The sequence below is a fragment of the Belonocnema kinseyi genome, chromosome 3 (genome assembly GCF_010883055.1).
Source record: "Belonocnema kinseyi isolate 2016_QV_RU_SX_M_011 chromosome 3, B_treatae_v1, whole genome shotgun sequence".
Classification (NCBI taxonomy): Eukaryota; Metazoa; Arthropoda; class Insecta; order Hymenoptera; family Cynipidae; genus Belonocnema; species Belonocnema kinseyi.
This window is the reverse complement of record NC_046659.1, coordinates 145,026,495-145,035,206: the sequence shown is the minus strand read 5'-3', so window position 1 is coordinate 145,035,206 and position 8,712 is coordinate 145,026,495.

Genomic DNA, 8,712 nt, shown 5'->3' with positions numbered 1-8,712 from the left:
ACTTGTCCTTTCGATCTGCAGGTTTGCCGCACAAGTACCCGTCGGAATGGCGCAGTGCTAGAGATAGTGGCAATAATGTAAGGCAAACGAGGAGTGGGCTCATGGTGTCACCCTGAAAGACAACTCTCTGAAACGTGACCTCGTTAGTTGTCACACGATTTTTTGCCAGATGAGCTAGTAAATCTGGTTTTCCAAAGTGGCATCAATCTCTCTATGCACTCAACTATTTGCGGATGAACCTTTAAGATTTCCGAAAGACAGATGATAAGTCTATGGGATGTAGAATCGAAAGCTTTCCGATAATCAATCCAGGCCATCGATAGGTCACGCTGGTAGAACGCTGCATCTTTGCAGACACATCTATCGATGAGCAGGTTCTCCCGACATCCGGCTACGCCTTTCTTTGAGCCTCGTTGTTCATACATTTCTTGCCACACAGGTTCAATTGCCCGAACAATCCTATCATATGGGATAGCTCTAAATATTTTATAAAGCGTGTTCAGACAAGTTATTGCCCTGTAGTTCTTCGGGTCAGCTAAGTTGCCTATTTTCGGCAGGAGTATTGTGCGCCCTTCCACCAACCACTCTGGAATCGGCTCTTCCGACTTCAAATATGAGGTGAAAATACGGGCCAAATGCTGATGGGTTGAAGAAAACTTCTTCCACCAGAAGGTTTTGATACAATCTGGTCCCGGTGCGGAATAGTTCTTCATCCCTCTTAATACTTTTTTCACCTCCTCGGTAGTGATGGGTGGGCATTCATTATCAGGTGTTATGAGGGTAACACATAACTCCTTGAAGCTATTTATATTTTCTGAGTCTTCGTCTAGTCTATGCTGAACTTCGTAGACTTCTCTCCAAAATACTTCGACCTCCTTTGTTTTGGGTGGGTGTTCGACAGTAAGTGGAGGGTCTTGGAAGAGTCGAGATGGGTCAGAGAGAAACTGTTGATTTTCTCTGACCTATCTCTCCCTCCACTCTAGACTTCTCTTAGCGTCAAATAGTATCCGTATTCTCTCAACAATATGCTGCCTGATGGTCAGCAGCTTTGACTTGTTAAGTGTGTGATAATGGGTCCGGAGTTCGCGCGCGAACTTTCGAACCTTGGCGGTAAAATTCTTGCCAGATGTGATGTAGTCAATCACACATTGAATACGGGACGCGTACTGTCTTGCCCAGCCTATCTTTATGGCAAGTTGATGCATTCGTCTTTTGGTCGTATTATCAGCCGTTGGTTTTGTTGTACGATTCGGCATCGGCCAAAGCTCTCGCTGCATTATACACACAATAATTGATAGCCCAGAGGTCGGATTCACCGGAAAAATGTCCACGAAGCTCGTCATCCATTTCAGCCAGATCTTTAGGCTTGAAAGAAACCTTGGTGTTGATGTTTCTTCGGGTCGTAAACCATCGCTCTTCATCTATTGGATGCCTGCCCGTGTTTGGTCTTAGTGTCGCCTCTCTTTCTCTGTTGCCGGCTTGTTCTAGCTGTGGTAAAGTAGGCGTTCCGCTTACATAGCTCCTTTTACGGAGTGGTTCAGCATGGTTTCGCAGACGTTGCTGTGAAAAGTGCGATAGCTCCGGGTGTTTCTCGCACCACAGAGCGTGCAGCCGTGCCATGTAATCCCGTTCACGGGCCACACTTGCATCATTGCAGTCTAGCAAGTCGTGATTCAGTTGCTCAGTCCACCCAATGGTCACGAGATCCCGCCGATCCATCGCATTGAATCCATTTTCATTGGCTCTTCCAGCTCTAGATTGGTCGGCATTGTTGGCCGACCCATTGTCGGGAGCCCTGCGCGTTCTGTTGTTTTGCACCGCACTTACTATAACTATGTTTGGTGTTGTCATTGTTGTTCCCACGAGAAGCTAGGGAAAGGGGTTCATCCATCCTTGTAGAGCCCCGCATGCAAGGATAAGGCTGCGTACTCTGATAGGTCGCCCGGTATCCCAGAGTCACCGTTCTAGACACCTCACCCAGGTGCCATTCTACTTTCGGCACGGTTTTCACACCTCCGCTTGGGGGTTAATTCCTTCGGGACCACCCCTGGACAATTGTCCGCGACTGCCTATTTATTTTTGTAACCATGTTCAGCAGAAACCCTTGGTACAGGGACCCTCTATCCGCAACCCAAGGACGCGTTCGGTGGCTTTGTCATAGGCCCTTTGGTTTGATTCTAGAGGAATTAAAACCGAACCGAATTATATATATAGCTTTTCCCCCCAGTCGAACCTGATCACGATTTTTTTCCTATACGTCTCGTTTTTAAAATTTATTTTGACAAATAGTTTTCTGTTTGAAGAAAAACGCGCTATAGTTTACATATGTTGAGAGTAAAATATTTAAATTTTTTAAATAACATCTAGTTTAGATTCTTATTTCACATAAAATTATTTTGTCAACTTTAATACATCTCTGGTTATTAATTCTTTACTTATAATTAGATCACAAAGGTTTCCATACATTCTTACATCTGTTTATTTTCTGATCCGTAGGAGATAACGCTTGACGATGCTTATTTCATAATTAACCACTGAAGGCTAAAAAGAGTCAAATAATAGAGTTTAGGAACAAACTCTGTCATATATGAAAGTAATATATTAACTTCAAAAGTACAGAGCGACCATCATACTTTATTATTGTAAACTACAGTGACCAAAAGAATATAACTAATGCACGCGCAAGGCGAATAAGTCAATGGGTTTAGAGTTTTAGAATTGCTCTCTCGCATTGTACCCACACATACCATCCGTTTATGTAAACTTGACAATTATTCAGAGCTTTATAAATTTTTTTTCTCACAAAATTAGGTGTAGATGCACCGCCTGAATTTCCTGAAGACTTCATTGTTTTATCAATGCATGATGGCTGTCTTTATGAAGGACATGTCAGTGAATGGGATTACGCGGAGATACCAGACTATATGAGATTTCCAAATGAGCCGCCTCTCGAATATTTCGCTGATATATACATAGGAGACCATTATTTTACTGCACTTCTCGATACAGCACATGCACAAATCGTACATAATCCTAATCGTCATACTCCAAAAGACGCTCATATAAGAATAACAGATTACGGATTTTATTCAACTGGCTTGTTTGAAAATTTTAATGTGTCGACACTTCACCATTATAATGATACTGGAAATTCCGTCATTTTTCCACCCAACGATCACATATATGTAGCACTGCCAGCAGAAATGAACAGAGTTTACAGTGCACCTTTACGACGCCAATTGTACACACGGAATAATCCAAGCAAATATCACAGGCTGTCCCACATACATCCTGGAACATCCCAGGTGCGTCACGGGCTCGCCTAGGCAAATCGAGAGCGATATCCTACAGTCCAGAAAATTTAAAATTCATAAAATATAGGTACATTTTAACCTACAAATAATGCTTTTGTATTTCTGTAAATAAATCAAGTTATTGTTTATCAATATCGAAATTTTTTCCAAACAGGCTCGCGCTTTGCACCCCCATAAAGTTTGTCTAAAACGCGTCATTTTATATATTTTGTTCGTTGAACTTTACTAGTAATTGTGTGTAATTTATATTAATTTTAGAACCTACATTTATAACTACATTATCATATATTATGGAAACAGTACGCATTTTTCAATAAATCTAAATTATATTTAAAGAGTAACAGAAATTTTTAATTTCTTTTTAAACTAGATGGAGCTATGAATTAAAGATTTTTTTAATTGCTGGTCGGGTGCTTTTCCTTTAAGCTACTAAAAATATCGAAACAAGAATCCTTTTTCTACCTAGTCTGAAAAGATATTAGCAATTTCTGTTATCCTTTAAATGATAAGAGAGATTCCTCGGAAAATTTTACATGTAACAACTGATAAAATTATGCCCGTATTTCTGAAAAAGGATTTTTCTTTCGATTTTTCTAGTAGCTTAAAGAAAAAACACACTTGAACTATTTTGTTCAACTACTTTGATTAAAATTAATCTCTTCTGGTTGAGATTTGATCTTTTTAAGTTAAATATTCAACTTCTTTGTACAAACTTCGGGCGTTTTACTGAAAATTGATTTTTTCTGTTAGAAAATTCATCTTCCTGTTCAAAAACTTATTTTATTGGGCTGGGAAATCAACTAGTTTGATAGAAGGATCACACAGAAAAAAACGTATAATAATGTTTACATCTACTCTATTTGGAAGATGAAAGTATGAAAGAAATCTTTCTCGAATTTAGGATATCAGATATTATAAAATATCGCATTCATCAAATTTTCATTTTAAATAAAAATGTATTTTTCACAACGAAGAATAAAGCATTTGGCAATAGTCGAAAAGTCCCAATATTTACTAAAATTTTAAACGTACTTGACAAATTGTGAGATAGAAATTTCCGTTCTGACATTGTATTTAATAAGCCATTTCAAAAATAAAATTTTAAATATAGGTAATTTTCCATTAGGATTTAAAATGTAACTTATTTACCTTATAAGAAATCTCGTTAAAGCTTTAGGTCAAGAGTACTTCGATCTAGATTCGCCAAGTTCTTTATTTTTATTCTAAAAAATAAGTTTTAATTCGTCTAACATTATTCGGATTATTCTCACAATTTACGATAAAAAAACAGGGGTTATTTTTCATAAAAGAATTGAGTCTCTTTTAAATCAATGATGTGCATTACCAAATTCACAAAATACCATATTACGTGAATTCTAAACAGTTCTGCTAATAAATTTATACTATAATCATTAGAGTAATACATTTTCTCATAGTTTACTGTAACGTAAATTGATTTTAATTTCGGGGAGTATAATTAGTTGAAGATTAAAAATTCCTAACATAAAAGTGCTTCTAGTAAAAAAATAAACTTGATAATAATTGAAAAGAACAACCATTTTTAAAATTGAGGGATTGGAAGGAATTCGTTCCAAAGAACTTGTTCGCCGAATTCGCACGAACAGTGAATTCAAAACATAAATCGTATAAGCTTCTAAATTAAACCAGATTAAGTCAATAACGCTTTTGCCTAAAGCGTTTACAAAAGTATATTTTGCCGACGAATCCCTAACTGTCCTACTAGGATTAGCGAGTTCGATTCCATTAAATCAGCAAGCAGTCTCCCCTTTTTGTTTATATTTTAGTCTTAGGAGGTTTTTTTGCACGAAATCCTTTTTTATTTATTTCCAGTGCTCTTCGACACAAATTATCTAGTTTACAGTTAAAATTACCATAAATTAAAAACAAATGATGGTTATAAATAAAAAAACAAGGAGTCGAGCGCTGTCTCAAATGCTGTTATAGTTACCTCGAAATTCATTTTTGGACTAAAGTAACATAAGCCAATAATTAACTTCACATAACAAAAATTAGTTTCCATTATCATCCATGTTTCTATTTTTTCAATCACTAAACTTGAATCGAAATATTTATTTATATACAGAGCTAAGAATTAAAATCCTTTAGCTGTTCAAGCATTGTGGTCAGACATCCTGTGATCCTTGGATGTTCAACGCATCTCCGAGGCCTTTTATTTTTGTTGTGCTGGGCCATCCCTTTTTGTCTTTGAAAAAATTGTTCTATTGATACTGAGATGGCGCGTCTGTGGCTTTGCTTTACGGCAATGTTTGGCTTTTTTTTCTTTTCTTGGCCTCTTTAGAAAAGGAAGCAGCAATTTGATATCCTTTTGTACTTGCTTAGGGAAATTCTCTAAAACTGAAGTTGTGGCGCCACTCAGATTTATCAAATTGTACAGGATTGTACCTGCTAAAGTTTAAAGGGCGACATTGCGGAAAGATTCTTTGCGGTTTATGCGAACATTTTTGTCTGTTAATTTTAGTTTTTACCTTGTGTAGTTTCTTCAAAAAAATTTAATATATTTATTTTGAATCTTATTGTTTACGACTAACGTAAAAACTGCGCGTCCTATAAAAAATTAAACCTTTTTTTGGATGAACAAGTTTTGTCTCATTTTTTTATAGCGTGTGTCGCTAGTCAAAAAAATTTTTATGTTTTTAATTTTTTAATGTTGCTTTTTACGACTTAAAACAAAATCTGCGCGTCCTATCAAAAAGTGATTGATTATGAATTTGTTGATCTTTCCAGGGCGCGCAATTTTAGCTTGTTTATTTTTTTCGTATCTTCCATAGTTTTACCAAAAAATGAAATTTGTGAATTTTCCATTACTTTTGGCACGATCAAGGTTAGAATATTCAATTTTTTGACCAAATAAAAAATGTTGCTATGATCAGCTTTTAGGGCTTTTAAAAATCAACGTTTTTCTTCTCTTGACTTTTTTTATAGCATGCGTTGTTTGGCTTGAAATTTTCATTTTATTTTTTTTGTTTAATGTTGAAAATGCTCTTACTCTGATAATTTTTTTCATCAAAATAAATTGTTTTAGTTTCTGACTACTATTAATAACCGTTTATAGAATTTTGAAATCTTGAAAAAATGTGGTTTTAAAAATTGTAAAAACGTACTCACCTTTTGAATTTTAATCCAAATAGCTGCATTATGAACTTGTTCTTTCTTTCTAGGCCTTAAAATAGTGTGCCAAAGCAGAATCAAATCTGATAAATTTTTTCGAAAGTTATCATACCTACAGTATACAGACTACAGACTACATGTAAACAGACACACAGACAGACAAACACATTCATAAAAATGGTTCTTTCTGAGGCAGTGGGTTTTAAAACGAGGAGATTTGATAAAAACCGACAAAGTGAAATTTTACATGAAACCAGTATCTTCTCATTAGGATGATAATGTACAAATGTGTTAACCACATTTGATACGACGCTTACTTTCAATTTTAGTCGTAACCAAAAACCACAAATTCAACTTTTGGCCAAACGAAACAAGCAACAAGGAAAAGAAACACAAGGTACGAAAAAAATTAATTAACAAAAAATATTCACTTAAAAATGATCAAAAAATTTCATATAAATAATTTTTCGATAGGATGCGTATTTATTGTTCAAGTCTTAAAAAATTATCTGAAACAGAAAACAATTACATTTTTGGAAAAACGACTGGAAGTGCAATAAAGTATATTCGATTAAACAGTCCCAGACCGAGGTACATAAGGAATTATAATATTCATCTGTTATAATTGAGTTCGATATTATGCGTAAATGCTCAAATTTTTGACTAAATTTAGTGCGAAGCACGAAATGCGGGATGAGAATGTGTTCGTTAAAGCCCGATGAACATTAACAAAAAAGAATTCATTATCACTAAATTTCAGTTTTCATTGGTTTGTCCTCTACATTTACAATGTCTGTGTGCGAATATAGAGGAAGTACTAAGATCGAGTATTAGCGCGAAGTAATATATATTACCTAAAAAAACGTCCCCTACATTTTTGTAAATGCTCTTTTTCATTTTGATCAAAAATGGCTGGTTCAAAATAACTTGTAGCTGGCAATTCTTAACCAAGTTTGGATTTTTTGAAAAAAAATTTAGTATTAAATTTTGAAGAGATTTATGTCACTTTTTACATGTAGTGAGTGAAACTAATGCCCAGTGTGGACAGATAAAGGCAGCGAGCCATATTTTTTTCTCGACATTTTCTTAAAATTATATCGACAATTATGTTTAATTATCTTTTATATAAATATAATATTTGCCAGGAAATGCATGATATTTATAAATGAGATTTTGTTGTTTTATATTTTTTATTAATCTTGTAAACAAATTTTTTATCTATACATGTAAATCAAAACAAGATTTCAGTGATACATAAACCTCTGTATGACCGAGTTATAAATTTGATTATATTATTTATTCATGAAATTCATACAAAATATCGGATGATCATTTTCTATCGTTAAACATCACTGGCGACATAATTTGAGCAAAACTGGAAAAAAGAACGATTTCTTTCTGCCTTGAAATATGCATACTGGGCATTTGTAAACAAAATTTGTTTATAAACTCTATAACAGATGTCGGATGATAATTTTCTATCGTAAAAACGAATAATCCATAGTGTAGACGTTTTGTTAAGTTAATTTCTTTATCAAAATTATTTTACCAGTGTGATTTTTTTTCTTAACCCCGTGCACAAAGTCTCGCCATGCTGATCATAGACAAAAATATTTCACGAAGATAAACAAAAAACGAAAAAATCGACTCTTTCTTCACTGTTTGCCTTAACGAAGAAGTTGAAGCAAAAACAAATTTAAAAATGAGGCCACATAAATCTTTTTAAAACTTAGTGATGAATTATTCTTTTAAAAAAATCCAAAATCAGTTAAAAATTGCCAGCTACAATTTCTTCTAAGCGTAATTTTTTTATTTTATGCCAATGTGAGACGGCCGGATTAGTGATGAATTATTCTTTTTAAAAAATCCAAAATCAGTTAAAAATTGCCAGCTATTTTTCCAGAAGCTTTATTTTCAGATTCAAGGGGTTTTAAACCGTGCAGATTCGTTTAAAAACTGTGGTGTCTACTTTCGGAACATTCCAATAATTTTTTTAATCATAAATGTTACGACTGTAAAAGATTAGAATTGTCAGGACCGTCGAAAATAAATAATTTTATCTTAAACAATTAATTTATTTATGCGAACGAAATTACATTTACAGAACATCATTTGCAAAAAAATTAGAGGCACTAATGAAATATTCATGCAACAGGCGGTAGCCTTATTCTACTGTAGAATCCTACAGGGGTAGGATCAGCATTCGGCAAATAGCATTTAAACTTTAAAAGCGGGAGATTTTAAGGGC